General features: G+C 48.5%; 4 non-coding genes across 4 annotated transcripts; 2 read left to right on the forward strand and 2 right to left on the reverse strand.

Moving 5' to 3' along the window:
• Positions 1-4,545: 4,545 nt before the first annotated feature.
• On the reverse strand, positions 4,546-4,618 carry TRNAF-GAA (transfer RNA phenylalanine (anticodon GAA)). The gene has a single exon. It is a non-coding gene; the product is annotated as a tRNA-Phe (tRNA).
• A 529-nt stretch (positions 4,619-5,147) lies between these two features.
• On the forward strand, positions 5,148-5,234 carry TRNAY-GUA (transfer RNA tyrosine (anticodon GUA)). The gene is given in 2 exon segments: positions 5,148-5,184; positions 5,199-5,234. It is a non-coding gene; the product is annotated as a tRNA-Tyr (tRNA).
• A 9,925-nt stretch (positions 5,235-15,159) lies between these two features.
• Positions 15,160-15,232, reverse strand: TRNAF-GAA (transfer RNA phenylalanine (anticodon GAA)). Its single transcript has one exon. It is a non-coding gene; the product is annotated as a tRNA-Phe (tRNA).
• A 529-nt stretch (positions 15,233-15,761) lies between these two features.
• On the forward strand, positions 15,762-15,848 carry TRNAY-GUA (transfer RNA tyrosine (anticodon GUA)). The gene is given in 2 exon segments: positions 15,762-15,798; positions 15,813-15,848. It is a non-coding gene; the product is annotated as a tRNA-Tyr (tRNA).
• The last annotated feature ends 1,346 nt before the right edge of the window (positions 15,849-17,194 follow it).

Raw genomic sequence — 17,194 nt, forward strand, 5'->3', positions numbered from 1 at the left:
TTCTTTTCTTTTGTCTAACTTCTCCCCTTGACCCTCAGCTTCCTGTTTAACGTATTCAAGCCGCAGCATGGGAACCCCCGTAGGGAGGGAGAGGCGGGTCGTCAGTACTGTGACGAGGAAGAGTAGGATTAGGAGTAATGAAGATTGCTGGTAAGTAATCAGAGCATTACCTCCACGTCCACTCTTCCTCGACCCAGTACTTACTTCATGAGGCATACCATAGGAGCAACAGGGAGAGGTCCCAATGAGACACAGAGACAGAAGTGCAGCAACAAAAAAAACACCTTTATTGACTCCAATAATCACATCCCAACAGACAAAACACCAACCCTGAAGGAACCATCCCTAGAGTGAGAGACGTTCAACTGATAGTGGTTGACAAAGGTGCTCTGATCCGCCCAGGTTTCAGCCAAACCCCTGTAGAGAAACGCCCAAATCTTCTGTAGAGATAACAGCATCTGGCCAGGAAGCAGCCTAACCCCCTGGTAGATCGACCCTGAACGTGGTCAGGTACAGGCAGGCCAGAAACCAAATAGGACATGGAGACAACAGTACGGATCCACCGGCTAATGAAAACCACAGAGGCCTTACGCCCCGCTCCACGGGGCCACAAGTAACCAAGAGACTATCAGACTGCCGGAAAGGGGCAGTCCGAGCCAAATATTCCAGAACTGCCCGCCGCACCTTAATGGCATGCCAAGCCACCTCGTTCGGCGCCTGGGGTTTCTGAAAAACCGCAGGGAGAACCAGATCCTGAGAAGTGTGAAACTGAGACACAACTTTAGGCAGAAACTTGGGATCACACCGCAAAACCACAGAGTCCGACAGAACTCTCAAGAAAGAGGGTTGACACAACAGAGCCCCAACCTCCCCAAGCCTATGGGCAGACGTGATGGCAATCAGGAAAGCAGTCTTCAGAGTAAGGTGCTTGATATCAATTTCCGACAGGCGCTCAAAGGGATGCCCCTGAAGGAACTTTAAGTCTGGAGGACGATCCCTGGGGGAAGGCCCTTATAGGTACAAGGATGGGAAGCAGAGACACCCCGAAGAAACTTCCCCACCAACACCTCCCCATCCAGGTGGCCATCAGAGTCCCCCAAGAGGATTTTAATGGAGGCCCATTGGGAGCAAAGTGTGGAGATCGCTATGCCCTTGTCAAAACCCTCCTGGAGGATCTGGAGAATAGCGGGTAGAGGGTAAGTGATGCAAGTACTCTCCCACCCTCGACACAGTCTGGGCCAAACTTTGCCAGTGTAGGCCAGGTAGCTTGTAGGTTCAACCCCTGCAGTTGCACGTTGCTCTGGCTCTCAGCAGCTGCGGGACAGGACGATCGTCTGTGGCGGGACAGTAGCCTTTTCTCAGCTCACGATGAAGAAAAGAGGACAGTTCCAGTGCAGCACATCACAGGGCACAAGGGGGCAGGCAGGCAAGGCTAATACAATAACCGTCACCACATCCGGGCAATGCAGGTACTGCAAATGCTCACGGCATGACACACTCTTTTAAATCGCGACCCAGAGGAGCTAGGACAACATTTGGCGGGAGAGGGCCCAGGACCACAAGCTAGCGATTCCCCAAGTCTCGAGTTTCAACTCGGAACAGCAGTGCTCCTATGCGATACCCCAGGTTCAAGCTTGTCAGTTTGCTGGATGGCCCAGGAACACTTCTGATGAGGCTCTTTTTGAGGGTAATCAGGAGGTGCTGAGAGTAGTTGTTCCCCCTACTCCAAAGGGTCGAAGCGCACTTGCAGGCCTTCTGTGGTGGATACAAGAGCAGGGGTCTGACGGAACAACAGCAGGCTCAGGGTGCCAAACCTTCCAGCACTTCTCTGGTGGTTCCAAAGGTCTCCTTTGGCAATTCAGGATACTTGGTCCTTATGTAGTTTGGAGAGAACTTCAGTTGATAGACCTGGAATGGATACAGAGCCCCCTCTCTCATCCGAAATTCGTTTCATGCTCAAATCTAGGATAGCCAACAAAAGATATGCTCTCTTGCATGAACGTCAGGCATGAACCAATCGCGGTCCACATTGGTTCCAGTCATTCAGGCATACCAGACATACTGGCACCAGTAGTGTAGATTGGGACCAGAGAGTCCCAATCCTCTTCCTGGGCATTAGCACACGTGACATGCAGGAGCCCGCGAAAGTTGTGGTTTTCACGGGTGGCTGCATGCCCAAAGCCCTTGTCTGATCGAGCTGGGGGAAGACAAAGGGACAAAATGGACAAAGGACAGAACAAAAGACTTTGTGCCACAGCCATTTCGGCAGTGGCCACAGTCTTGAGCCAAACGCAGTAAACGCAGTATGGTTAACTAAAAAGAATTACAAATACTATAAAAGTAAACTGCTGCCACCAGTTTGTCCCAGGCACACCTGTACAGTCACCAGAAAATCCTTAGAGTGTGTCTAGGGCCATAAAACAAAAGGACCCCTATGTGCGGTACTGTAAGGTACTTGGCACATAGATCAAAAGTTATCAAGAAATGACAACATAATCAAAGACTAAGGGAAATATAGTTTGTCAGTACTGACAGTATGAAGGACGTGTCCGTATCCCCATAACAGATGAACAAAAGCCCAGAGGAGTGCAGCTGAAGGCTGCGCTCCACAGAAAAAAGTCCGGTTAGGTTAGCCAAACAAAAGCAAAAAGTTTGGAGCGGTCCATAAACAGAGGGAAAATTGCACCTAAGGAAAATCTTCCCTAGCGGTGCTTTATTTGGCAAGAGTTAACTTAGTACGATTCTGCTCTGCACTGGCATCCTGGATATGCCGGTGAAGACATTCTTGGCCTCCTCATCCAGGCACCCGGGCAAATGGCACTAAGGTTGGCAGCTTGAACACTCCTTTCATGGGGGCAAAGCTCCCAGCTGAAACCAGTGACCGACCACTTCCCTTGCTGAAATCTCGTAACTCCCTCCATTCCTATCCTTTCCCTCTTTCCCCTTTTCTTTATTTGACCCTCCTCATTTCAATGTACATACTTACCTGTTAGCTGGCAGCTTAGCCCCATGGCAGACGCTGTCTCTTGTTGCAGTTCCCAAACCCCCCCACAACCCTCCTCAATCATTGGATTGCCCTGTGGCCATTACTAAGGACTTGTACCCCTGGGTGCCATGCTCTAACTCCTGGTTGCAGTGGACCCTTGTGGTCTCAACCTGCACTTTTTTTATGTATACACCTCACAACTCCGCCTCGGGGCTCTGAAAAAACCGAACAAAGTAGTGCTCAGTACGACAGTAAAATAGAGAGAAAATTGATACAGAAACAATATAGTTATGAGAGAGAGGGAGGGTAGTTTTCGGTTGCACCCGTGCTCGATCACTGTCTGGGGACTGGATAGGACCGGGATGTATAAAACCTTGCCTGGGGGAACGAAACGCCCCTCTGATCTTCTGCCACTGCCTAGATCCTGCCTCTGATCCGCAGACCGCCTCCGACGTTCAGCCCTGCGACTCTCTACCAGATATACAGACAAAGCCCGGCACCGTGGTGGGTCCATCTCCGCTCCATCCTTTTTTGCACCCCTTGTCTCCCTATCCAGTCCTGTGTGATTGGTGCGGTACCCGGCTTAGCCGCATCAACACACACTTGCCCTCCGCAAGATAAATTAGAAAATTGGAACACTTATACTGCTTCATGGGGCATAGCTGCACCCCCCACCCCCCGATCTTGAAACATTTGACGCCCCCGCCCTTACCCCCTTCCCGAACCACCATCACCTTAGCCGGACAAAAACAATAGACACGAGTGGTGTGTGTTGAAAGAAAACACCTGCTGCGTGCTTTATTTGGCAAGAGTTAATTTACGGGTGCTCCGTGTACAGTGCATCACAGTGACAGGATTCTACTCTGCACTGGTGTTTTGTATATGCTGGTGAAGATATTCTTGGCCAACATAATTATAGGGAAGGTTACACAGAAGAATGGCACGTGCCAGTGATTATGACTTCTGCAAAACCTTAAATCCATCACTTTTTGTTTTGGTGGGAAACTGGACATCATTAACAAGGACTGTGTGTCGCTCACAGGTAATTGGATGTCACTGCTTATGATGTCATGTTGTGTGATGGCATTCTGTAGAATATAATTTCCCAGGACATCATCTGGGTCAAAAGTTGCACCAAATGGTTCACCCACCTACCCTACCCCACCCGCGCAAATTCAAAAGTTGTCACCACTTCACCTATTCCTTCAACCGCAGCCCTTTAAAAAAAAAAACACCTATGCAACTGGAAATCTTTGCAAAAGCATTAAACTAAATAATGCCCAGTACTGTGAGTTGTGAATTATGGCCATATGTGCCCTGAGTCACATTGAAATATTATGACCCCTATAAGTCTCTTTTCCATTTCATGGCACAGACAGAACATGTTGAAATGAGCAACAAGTTTTAACATGGAAATTACATTTGGGGAGATATAGTAGAAAAATAAGAATTAGCGATTTATTTCCACTGCATCGTCTGCCATTCAATGATAACTTTAAGTGTGAAAAGATTCTGATTATCAAATGGAGCAGCATGAAAAACCTTTAAAAAATATCCCCTGCCTATACCCGGGATCGAACCAGGGACCTTCAGATCTTCAGTCTAACGCTCTCCCAACTGAGCTATATCGGCTGATTGATTGTGCTCTTCGGTCGTCTTGCAAAGAAACAGACATCTGCAATCCTAGACCTCATTTCCTTCCTTTTTTGTTGTTGTAATATTGCCCCAGTTATAGCATCGGATTTTCCATTTCTTTGTTTATTCTGTAACCAGCAAGTACAATGGAACAAAACGGGTGGGATGTCAGGAAGGAGATCAATAGAGCTGCTCGCCAAATCATTTCGAAAGAAAAATCGCATTTTCGGCTCCAGGTGCAACTATCACGTGCACGGAGCCTCTCTCCATCGTGCTGTTTCTTGTAGATGTGTGATGGGCCCTTGGCTGTGTTCTAAGTTGATCTTTAAGTACTTTCGAACCAAACCCGCACGGTACTCTTGGTGTCAAAAAATCACGCGGTATACAGCCTGATAATGAATTTAAGGCATTGAAGTGCAACTATAGGGAGCAGGATCAATATTGAAATCACACGTATAAACAATGATATCTTTCACGTTGTGTGCTGGTCATTCAGCATGCCATTTGCAAGCGCTCGTACATGTATCCTTCGATAGCTCAGTTGGTAGAGCGGAGGACTGTAGTGAGGTAATCAGATATCCTTAGGTCGCTGGTTCAAATCCGGCTCGAAGGACATTTTGCTAATAAAACACTTCTGCCACGTAATATCAATGGAAACCGCACACTTATACTGCTCTGTATTTGGTCACATTGAACGACCAGTTCTCAACATTTTTATGACTTTTGGAAACCAGATTGTGATCGTTTGTGCTGGTTGAAAGGTGAGTTGTCTTCCTTTTTAGCAGGACAAGGTTGCCTGTGCTCGGATTCTGTGTCAAGACTGGAGGCCCGAATTATGCTTACTCTTCTCTTTTCTCGAGCAGCATTAAAGCAAAGAATATTAAAAAGAAACCATCACAAAAACAACATTTCCCATTAAAACAGCTGTTTGTAGTCCGTTTATGATAGGTCGAATGTTGTTTCCATGTGACTATTGTATCCAATCCTCTCTAACTGCGTCCATAAACCTGGCTTCCTTTCTCTTCCCTTCCTCTTTCTTTGCTGCTTGGGCAGCAGTTAAGTCAAACTTTATTTACAATTGTGTAGAGATATGCGAGACCTACCGGTCTCGCGAGATCTCGTGCGCGGCCGGAAGTGCGGGCCCCGCACGCTCAGCGAGGCATTCGAGCGGGAGAAAGCCACGGAGCAGGACGTGCTCCCGGGCGCTCCTCCCAAGAAGAGGCCTCCAAGCCGCAAGAGAGACTCTCAGCATGTACACGAGTTGCATCGCAGCTCCAGGGCCTGTTGCCCATCATTGACTCATATCATATATGTTGCAGATTTACTTGAGTGGCACAGAAGAATAAAAGCACACAACTTGTAACCACACCGCCTCCTATCATTTATTGTGAGAATTACACAACATAATTGGCGACGAGGATCATCACTAAAACCCGCATGGAGCCATGCAAGGAGCGACACCACCACCGCCCTTCCTGCAAACTCCAGGTAGGCTTGCCATTCCGTGGACACAATGGCAACCCTTATTCACAACGTATGTAGAGGCCATGGGCGGTGCGGGCTACTCGGCGGCGAGACACAGAGCGATGTTACTAAATGCCCTGGGCGTTGAAGGACAGAGGGTGTTTGGGAGTCTCACCCCGGAGCCGGTAGCTGGTGATAATGATGATGAATTCAAGGAGGCTGTGCGAAGGATTGTTAAAAGGTTCGCCAGCAAGGAGAATACCGTCCTGCACAGGATTCGGTTCTACAGCCGCAAACAGGAGGCGTCCGAACCCGTTGATGATTATGTCACCAAACTGCGCGAACTGGCGGTGCTCTGCAGTTTTGGTAACAACGCTGAGACTCTCATCTGCGACATGCTGGTGGTCCACACCAACAGCAGAAAAGTACAAGATAAGTTCATTTTAGAGAAGGAATTGCAGCTGGAAAAAGCTATTGAAATAGCGAGAGCAGTTGAGGAGATGGTAGGCAGAAGGAAAGAATTTGCAAGCGGCCACGGCCCTACCGAAGTTCAATCAGTGGCAATCCGCCCAAAGAAGGAGAGGCCGGTCCTCGATGCGAGAGAAGGAAAATGGGGGAAGAAAGAACCGTTGAAATGCCACAGGTGCACCAGCACGAAGCATCTAGACTTCGATAGAGAGTGCCCAGCAAGAGACAAGGAGTGCTCAGTATGCAAAAAGATTGGTCACTTCTCAATCATGTCTCGGTGGCGCAACAAGAAGATCACGAGTGTTAACGCTGAACACAACACAGAGAGGGATTCGTCCTCGGAAGATGAAGGGAGACCGACAGTCATCATGGTGAACAGCTCACGGGCCAGAAGGGAAAAGCCCCACTGTGCAATCAAAATAAATGGACTGGAAACAAGGGTCATGGCTGATTCGGGTTCTGATCTCACCATAATACCCCTACGCACGTACAAAGAGATGATGGGTACAGAGACGGTCCAAGTACTCAGCACACGGCACAAGCCTACAGTTTTTGGTGGTGCGTCTGTAGACTTGTTGGGCTACATCAAAGGGAAAGTAGAGTTCAAAGGAAGAGAGACCACCACCAAAGTTTACTTTAGTCAAGAAGGCCCAGCGGTATTAGGGTGGGACGACCAGGCGAAACTGAAAATCAAGCTGGACCCCAGCACAGAGGATCAGGTACTGTCAGTCAGTTGGAGGAGCGCACCAGTAGTGAAAAGTGATTACCCCAAACTATTTTTGGAAGAATCTGGTCACATCAAGGGCTTCGTCCACAAAATATTACTCAAAACCAACGCAGTTCCGGTCAAGCACAGATTAAGGCCAGTACCGACAACGGCAAGAGACACACTCAGAAGCCAACTGGACAGAATGAAGAAAGATGGCGTCATCGAAGAAATTGAAGCTTCTGAGTGGCTGAGCCCAGTGGTACTCATAAAGAAACAGAACTCACAAGAGCTAAGAGTATGCATTGACCTCCGCAGCCTAAACCTGGAAGTTATTGCAGACAGCTACCCGCTGCCGAGCATAAATGAGTTAATCCTCATGATGAAGGAAGCCAAAGTATTCTCGAAACTGGACATGAGGAACGCCTACCATCAAATTCAACTGCACAAGGAGTCCAAGCCACTCACCGCTTTCATCACCCTGTTTGGCACGTACCAGTTCACCAAAATGCCATTTGGTTTATCATCTGCAGCCTCAGCGTTTCAACGCATGATGGATGCTCTACTGCGGAACGTCAGGAACGTGGCTTATTTCCAGGATGACATCCTTATCTACGCAAAGGACGAACAGATGCACGACGTCACATTGAGAACAGTCCTCACCAAACTGCAAGAAGCGGGTGTGAGATTAAGGTACAAAAAATGTGTGTTCAAAGCAAAAGAAGTTGTGTATTTGTGGTACAAAATATCAGAGAAAGGTATAAGTCCCAAGCAAAACTTACTGCAGGCCTTAATTAAAGCTCCAGAACCCACCAACAAAGACGAAGTGAGGTCATTCCTCGGGATGGTGGAGTACTATGCAAAATTCATCCCCAAATTCTCGGAAACCTCAGCACCGCTCCGAGAGCTCCTCAAAAAAGGGTCGGAGTACACGTGGCAGGAAGATCAGAAGAAAGCGGTGGAAAGCATAAAACAACACATAGTTGAAGCGCCATGCTTGCAACCGTTCAACCCAGAGTGGAGTACAGTCATGACTACAGACGCCAGTGCATATGGACTAGGGGCGGTCCTCACTCAGAAGAAGGGCGACACGGAACATGTGGTAGCGTTTGCCTCGAAAGCCCTATCGTCAGCTGAACAAAACTACTCCACCATAGAGAAGGAGATGTTAGCGTGTACATGGGCTGTGGAACATTTCAGGACATATGTGTGGGGCACGAAGTTCAAGTTGGTTACCGACCATAAGCCCCTCATCCACATGCTCAGCTCAGGTGGCACCAAAGTGTCAACACCCCGATTAGCACGCATAGCAGCAAAACTGCAGGAATACACCTTCGAGGTGCAACACATCTCCGGATGGAAGAATTTGCAGGCAGACTGCATGTCAAGATTGCCAGAGGGCAAGGACAATGCCACCACTTTCTTACAAGAAGAATGCATTGTAGCATCCATTACAGATCTCAAGGCGCCCGACTACCTGGAACTCAGCGAAAAACACTGGATGGAAGAAGACGGAAAGGATCCTACCATGGTGAGAATCAGAGAATGGATCAAAAACGGATGGCCAGACGAAAGGGCAGTGCCAGAAGGTATGAGACCTTATTGGAAAGTGGCAGATGAGATCTCAGAAGCCGACGGCATAATTATGAAAACCGACCAGATAATCCCACCCGCAGGCATGAGAAAAATCATTCTGTGCAGGGCCCCTGCGGGCCATCTGGGGAACACCATGACACGTTGCAGAGTGAGAGAAGCCTACTGGTGGCCGTCCATGGACCTGGAGATCCGCACCATGATTGAGAGATGCCATGAGTGTCTCAACAGTGACAAGCGCCTGAAAATCGGACAGGCGCCCATGATTCCCACATAAACCCCGGAAGCGGTGTGGTCAAAAGTGGGTCTAGACTTCATAGGACCTTTGGAGACGATGGCGCCCGAGCATCGGTACGGCATAGTACTAGTGGACTATTTATCGAAATGGTCGAGGCCGAGTTTGTTCCTAACATCACGACCGAAACCGTAATAGAGGTCCTGACGGCCATTTTTCAGAGCGAAGGGCTCCCCAACGAGTTAGTAACAGACAACGGAGTACAACTTATATCCAGAGACATGGAACTGTTTCTGAGGAAGCACAACATACACCAGAAGAAAGCAGCACTCTACCATCCCCAAGCAAATGGGCTCGTCGAGAGGGACAATAGGTTAATTAAGGGAGCCATCCAATTAGCAACCGCTTCAGGATTGGATCCCCTCAAAACAACAAAAGAGGCCATCGCAGCTCACAGACTGACCCCCAACGGGATCACCCAAATTTCTCCTTTTCGCATGCTGAGAGGGAGGAGAGCAGCATCCACGCTAGTACCGCCATGGTTGGCCAAAGTAAGAGAAGACGAAGAAGTAAACATGTCGGAAGTGGTGTGGAGAATAGAGAACAACAAGGCACGCATGAAAAGGTGGAGCGACAGAAGAAGAAGGACCAAACAAGAGTCAGAAGTAAAAGAAGGAGATTGGATCAAAATACGGTTACCGACCAAGGATCAGATCACGGGCTCACGGTTCAGCGGACCTGTGAAGGTGATTCACCGAGGAGCCAACGATGTCCGCACCGAAGATGGGCACACATGGAACATGGAAAGAGTAGCCACGTTTGAAAAGAGGCAAGAGAGAGAAAAGACTTATGAAAGGTCTGAAGCTGAAGGAGTAATGGACAATGAGAGGGGGGAAGAACGAGAGCCGGAGACAGACAGAAGAGAAGTTGAAGGAAATGAGATTCAAGTGGATGCCCCAACTCTCGAGCGAGAAAATGACCAGCAGGACGTGTGCAGTGAGAGAGGCGATCGTCCGCGAAGGGAACACAGAAGACCGGTGAGATACAATGACTATGTATTGCAATGAACTGCCTTTGCATTATCAGGGGGAGGTGTGTAGAGATATCGCAAGACCTGCTGGTCTCGCGAGATCTCATGCGCGGCCGGAAGTGCGGGCCCCGCGCGCTCAGCGAGGCATTCGAGCGGGAGAAAGCCACGGAGCAGGACGCGCTCCGGGGCGCTCCTCCCAAGAAGAGGCCTCCAAGCCGCAAGAGAGACTCTCAGCATGTACACGAGTTGTGTCGCAGCTCCAGGGCCTGTTGCCGATCATTGACTCATATCATATATGTTGCAGATTTACTTGAGTGGCACAGAAGAATAAAAGCACACAACTTACAACCACACCGCCTCCTATCATTTATTGTGAGAATTATACAACAAATTGCTCTAATAACTTACAGGTAATCTTCATTACTCTTAGTGGTACCCTTCCTCGTCACAGCATTTACTTCATGAGGCCCCTGCCTCCGATACAGGACTTTCTTCTATTTCTTTTCTTTTGTCTAACTTCTCCCCTTGACCCTCAGCTTCCTGTTTAACGTATTCAAGCCGCAGCATGGGAACCCCCGTAGGGAGGGAGAGGCGGGTCGTCAGTACTGTGACGAGGAAGAGTAGGATTAGGAGTAATGAAGATTGCTGGTAAGTAATCAGAGCATTACCTCCACGTCCACTCTTCCTCGACCCAGTACTTACTTCATGAGGCATACCATAGGAGCAACAGGGAGAGGTCCCAATGAGACACAGAGACAGAAGTGCAGCAACAAAAAAAACACCTTTATTGACTCCAATAATCACATCCCAACAGACAAAACACCAACCCTGAAGGAACCATCCCTAGAGTGAGAGACGTTCAACTGATAGTGGTTGACAAAGGTGCTCTGATCCGCCCAGGTTTCAGCCAAACCCCTGTAGAGAAACGCCCAAATCTTCTGTAGAGATAACAGCATCTGGCCAGGAAGCAGCCTAACCCCCTGGTAGATCGACCCTGAACGTGGTCAGGTACAGGCAGGCCAGAAACCAAATAGGACATGGAGACAACAGTACGGATCCACCGGCTAATGAAAACCACAGAGGCCTTACGCCCCGCTCCACGGGGCCACAAGTAACCAAGAGACTATCAGACTGCCGGAAAGGGGCAGTCCGAGCCAAATATTCCAGAACTGCCCGCCGCACCTTAATGGCATGCCAAGCCACCTCGTTCGGCGCCTGGGGTTTCTGAAAAACCGCAGGGAGAACCAGATCCTGAGAAGTGTGAAACTGAGACACAACTTTAGGCAGAAACTTGGGATCACACCGCAAAACCACAGAGTCCGGCAGAACTCTCAAGAAAGAGGGTTGACACAACAGAGCCCCAACCTCCCCAAGCCTATGGGCAGACGTGATGGCAATCAGGAAAGCAGTCTTCAGAGTAAGGTGCTTGATATCAATTTCCGACAGGCGCTCAAAGGGATGCCCCTGAAGGAACTTTAAGTCTGGAGGACGATCCCTGGGGGAAGGCCCTTATAGGTACAAGGATGGGAAGCAGAGACACCCCGAAGAAACTTCCCCACCAACACCTCCCCATCCAGGTGGCCATCAGAGTCCCCCAAGAGGATTTTAATGGAGGCCCATTGGGAGCAAAGTGTGGAGATCGCTATGCCCTTGTCAAAACCCTCCTGGAGGAACTGGAGAATAGCGGGTAGAGGGTAAGTGATGCAAGTACTCTCCCACCCTCGACACAGTCTGGGCCAAACTTTGCCAGTGTAGGCTAGGTAGCTTGTAGGTTCAACCCCTGCAGTTGCACGTTGCTCTGGCTCTCAGCAGCTGCGGGACAGGACGATCGTCTGTGGCGGGACAGTAGCCTTTTCTCAGCTCATGATGAAGAAAAGAGGACAGTTCCAGTGCAGCACATCACAGGGCACAAGGGGGCAGGCAGGCAAGGCTAATACAATAACCGTCACCACATCCGGGCAATGCAGGTACTGCAAATGCTCACGGCATGACACACTCTTTTAAATCGCGACCCAGAGGAGCTAGGACAACATTTGGCGGGAGAGGGCCCAGGACCACAAGCTAGCGATTCCCCAAGTCTCGAGTTTCAACTCGGAACAGCAGTGCTCCTATGCGATACCCCAGGTTCAAGCTTGTCAGTTTGCTGGATGGCCCAGGAACACTTCTGATGAGGCTCTTTTTGAGGGTAATCAGGAGGTGCTGAGAGTAGTTGTTCCCCCTACTCCAAAGGGTCGAAGCGCACTTGCAGGCCTTCTGTGGTGGATACAAGAGCAGGGGTCTGACGGAACAACAGCAGGCTCAGGGTGCCAAACCTTCCAGCACTTCTCTGGTGGTTCCAAAGGTCTCCTTTGGCAATTCAGGATACTTGGTCCTTATGTAGTTTGGAGAGAACTTCAGTTGATAGACCTGGAATGGATACAGAGCCCCCTCTCTCATCCGAAATTCGTTTCATGCTCAAATCTAGGATAGCCAACAAAAGATATGCTCTCTTGCATGAACGTCAGGCATGAACCAATCGCGGTCCACATTGGTTCCAGTCATTCAGGCATACCAGACATACTGGCACCAGTAGTGTAGATTGGGACCAGAGAGTCCCAATCCTCTTCCTGGGCATTAGCACACGTGACATGCAGGAGCCCGCGAAAGTTGTGGTTTTCACGGGTGGCTGCATGCCCAAAGCCCTTGTCTGATCGAGCTGGGGGAAGACAAAGGGACAAAATGGACAAAGGACAGAACAAAAGACTTTGTGCCACAGCCATTTCGGCAGTGGCCACAGTCTTGAGCCAAACGCAGTAAACGCAGTATGGTTAACTAAAAAGAATTACAAATACTATAAAAGTAAACTGCTGCCACCAGTTTGTCCTAGGCACACCTGTACAGTCACCAGAAAATCCTTAGAGTGTGTCTAGGGCCATAAAACAAAAGGACCCCTATGTGCGGTACTGTAAGGTACTTGGCACATAGATCAAAAGTTATCAAGAAATGACAACATAATCAAAGACTAAGGGAAATATAGTTTGTCAGTACTGACAGTATGAAGGACGTGTCAGTATCCCCATAACAGATGAACAAAAGCCCAGAGGAGTGCAGCTGAAGGCTGCGCTCCACAGAAAAAAGTCCGGTTAGGTTAGCCAAACAAAAGCAAAAAGTTTGGAGCGGTCCATAAACAGAGGGAAAATTGCACCTAAGGAAAATCTTCCCTAGCGGTGCTTTATTTGGCAAGAGTTAACTTAGTACGATTCTGCTCTGCACTGGCATCCTGGATATGCCGGTGAAGACATTCTTGGCCTCCTCATCCAGGCACCCGGGCAAATGGCACTAAGGTTGGCAGCTTGAACACTCCTTTCATGGGGGCAAAGCTCCCAGCTGAAACCAGTGACCGACCACTTCCCTTGCTGAAATCTCGTAACTCCCTCCATTCCTATCCTTTCCCTCTTTCCCCTTTTCTTTATTTGACCCTCCTCATTTCAATGTACATACTTACCTGTTAGCTGGCAGCTTAGCCCCATGGCAGACGCTGTCTCTTGTTGCAGTTCCCAAACCCCCCCACAACCCTCCTCAATCATTGGATTGCCCTGTGGCCATTACTAAGGACTTGTACCCCTGGGTGCCATGCTCTAACTCCTGGTTGCAGTGGACCCTTGTGGTCTCAACCTGCACTTTTTTTATGTATACACCTCACAACTCCGCCTCGGGGCTCTGAAAAAACGAACAAAGTAGTGCTCAGTACGACAGTAAAATAGAGAGAAAATTGATACAGAAACAATATAGTTATGAGAGAGAGGGAGGGTAGTTTTCGGTTGCACCCGTGCTCGATCACTGTCTGGGGACTGGATAGGACCGGGATGTATAAAACCTTGCCTGGGGGAACGAAACGCCCCTCTGATCTTCTGCCACTGCCTAGATCCTGCCTCTGATCCGCAGACCGCCTCCGACGTTCAGCCCTGCGACTCTCTACCAGATATACAGACAAAGCCCGGCACCGTGGTGGGTCCATCTCCGCTCCATCCTTTTTTGCACCCCTTGTCTCCCTATCCAGTCCTGTGTGATTGGTGCGGTACCCGGCTTAGCCGCATCAACACACACTTGCCCTCCGCAAGATAAATTAGAAAATTGGAACACTTATACTGCTTCATGGGGCATAGCTGCACCCCCCACCCCCCGATCTTGAAACATTTGACGCCCCCGCCCTTACCCCCTTCCCGAACCACCATCACCTTAGCCGGACAAAAACAATAGACACGAGTGGTGTGTGTTGAAAGAAAACACCTGCTGCGTGCTTTATTTGGCAAGAGTTAATTTACGGGTGCTCCGTGTACAGTGCATCACAGTGACAGGATTCTACTCTGCACTGGTGTTTTGTATATGCTGGTGAAGATATTCTTGGCCAACATAATTATAGGGAAGGTTACACAGAAGAATGGCACGTGCCAGTGATTATGACTTCTGCAAAACCTTAAATCCATCACTTTTTGTTTTGGTGGGAAACTGGACATCATTAACAAGGACTGTGTGTCGCTCACAGGTAATTGGATGTCACTGCTTATGATGTCATGTTGTGTGATGGCATTCTGTAGAATATAATTTCCCAGGACATCATCTGGGTCAAAAGTTGCACCAAATGGTTCACCCACCTACCCTACCCCACCCGCGCAAATTCAAAAGTTGTCACCACTTCACCTATTCCTTCAACCGCAGCCCTTTAAAAAAAAAAACACCTATGCAACTGGAAATCTTTGCAAAAGCATTAAACTAAATAATGCCCAGTACTGTGAGTTGTGAATTATGGCCATATGTGCCCTGAGTCACATTGAAATATTATGACCCCTATAAGTCTCTTTTCCATTTCATGGCACAGACAGAACATGTTGAAATGAGCAACAAGTTTTAACATGGAAATTACATTTGGGGAGATATAGTAGAAAAATAAGAATTAGCGATTTATTTCCACTGCATCGTCTGCCATTCAATGATAACTTTAAGTGTGAAAAGATTCTGATTATCAAATGGAGCAGCATGAAAAACCTTTAAAAAATATCCCCTGCCTATACCCGGGATCGAACCAGGGACCTTCAGATCTTCAGTCTAACGCTCTCCCAACTGAGCTATTTCGGCTGATTGATTGTGCTCTTCGGTCGTCTTGCAAAGAAACAGACATCTGCAATCCTAGACCTCATTTCCTTCCTTTTTTGTTGTTGTAATATTGCCCCAGTTATAGCATCGGATTTTCCATTTCTTTGTTTATTCTGTAACCAGCAAGTACAATGGAACAAAACGGGTGGGATGTCAGGAAGGAGATCAATAGAGCTGCTCGCCAAATCATTTCGAAAGAAAAATCGCATTTTCGGCTCCAGGTGCAACTATCACGTGCACGGAGCCTCTCTCCATCGTGCTGTTTCTTGTAGATGTGTGATGGGCCCTTGGCTGTGTTCTAAGTTGATCTTTAAGTACTTTCGAACCAAACCCGCACGGTACTCTTGGTGTCAAAAAATCACGCGGTATACAGCCTGATAATGAATTTAAGGCATTGAAGTGCAACTATAGGGAGCAGGATCAATATTGAAATCACACGTATAAACAATGATATCTTTCACGTTGTGTGCTGGTCATTCAGCATGCCATTTGCAAGCGCTCGTACATGTATCCTTCGATAGCTCAGTTGGTAGAGCGGAGGACTGTAGTGAGGTAATCAGATATCCTTAGGTCGCTGGTTCAAATCCGGCTCGAAGGACATTTTGCTAATAAAACACTTCTGCCACGTGATATCAATGGAAACCGCACACTTATACTGCTCTGTATTTGGTCACATTGAACGACCAGTTCTCAACATTTTTATGACTTTTGGAAACCAGATTGTGATCGTTTGTGCTGGTTGAAAGGTGAGTTGTCTTCCTTTTTAGCAGGACAAGGTTGCCTGTGCTCGGATTCTGTGTCAAGACTGGAGGCCCGAATTATGCTTACTCTTCTCTTTTCTCGAGCAGCATTAAAGCAAAGAATATTAAAAAGAAACCATCACAAAAACGACATTTCCCATTAAAACAGCTGTTTGTAGTCCGTTTATGATAGGTCGAATGTTGTTTCCATGTGACTATTGTATCCAATCCTCTCTAACTGCGTCCATAAACCTGGCTTCCTTTCTCTTCCCTTCCTCTTTCTTTGCTGCTTGGGCAGCAGTTAAGTCAAACTTTATTTACAATTGTGTAGAGATATGCGAGACCTACCGGTCTCGCGAGATCTCGTGCGCGGCCGGAAGTGCGGGCCCCGCACGCTCAGCGAGGCATTCGAGCGGGAGAAAGCCACGGAGCAGGACGTGCTCCCGGGCGCTCCTCCCAAGAAGAGGCCTCCAAGCCGCAAGAGAGACTCTCAGCATGTACACGAGTTGCATCGCAGCTCCAGGGCCTGTTGCCCATCATTGACTCATATCATATATGTTGCAGATTTACTTGAGTGGCACAGAAGAATAAAAGCACACAACTTGTAACCACACCGCCTCCTATCATTTATTGTGAGAATTACACAACATAATTGGCGACGAGGATCATCACTAAAACCCGCATGGAGCCATGCAAGGAGCGACACCACCACCGCCCTTCCTGCAAACTCCAGGTAGGCTTGCCATTCCGTGGACACAATGGCAACCCTTATTCACAACGTATGTAGAGGCCATGGGCGGTGCGGGCTACTCGGCGGCGAGACACAGAGCGATGTTACTAAATGCCCTGGGCGTTGAAGGACAGAGGGTGTTTGGGAGTCTCACCCCGGAGCCGGTAGCTGGTGATAATGATGATGAATTCAAGGAGGCTGTGCGAAGGATTGTTAAAAGGTTCGCCAGCAAGGAGAATACCGTCCTGCACAGGATTCGGTTCTACAGCCGCAAACAGGAGGCGTCCGAACCCGTTGATGATTATGTCACCAAACTGCGCGAACTGGCGGTGCTCTGCAGTTTTGGTAACAACGCTGAGACTCTCATCTGCGACATGCTGGTGGTCCACACCAACAGCAGAAAAGTACAAGATAAGTTCATTTTAGAGAAGGAATTGCAGCTGGAAAAAGCTATTGAAATAGCGAGAGCAGTTG

Source organism: Ambystoma mexicanum (assembly GCF_040938575.1).
Source record: "Ambystoma mexicanum isolate Mex_15411 chromosome 12 unlocalized genomic scaffold, UKY_AmexF1_1 Mex_chr12_unloc.2, whole genome shotgun sequence".
Lineage (NCBI taxonomy): Eukaryota > Metazoa > Chordata > Amphibia > Caudata > Ambystomatidae > Ambystoma > Ambystoma mexicanum.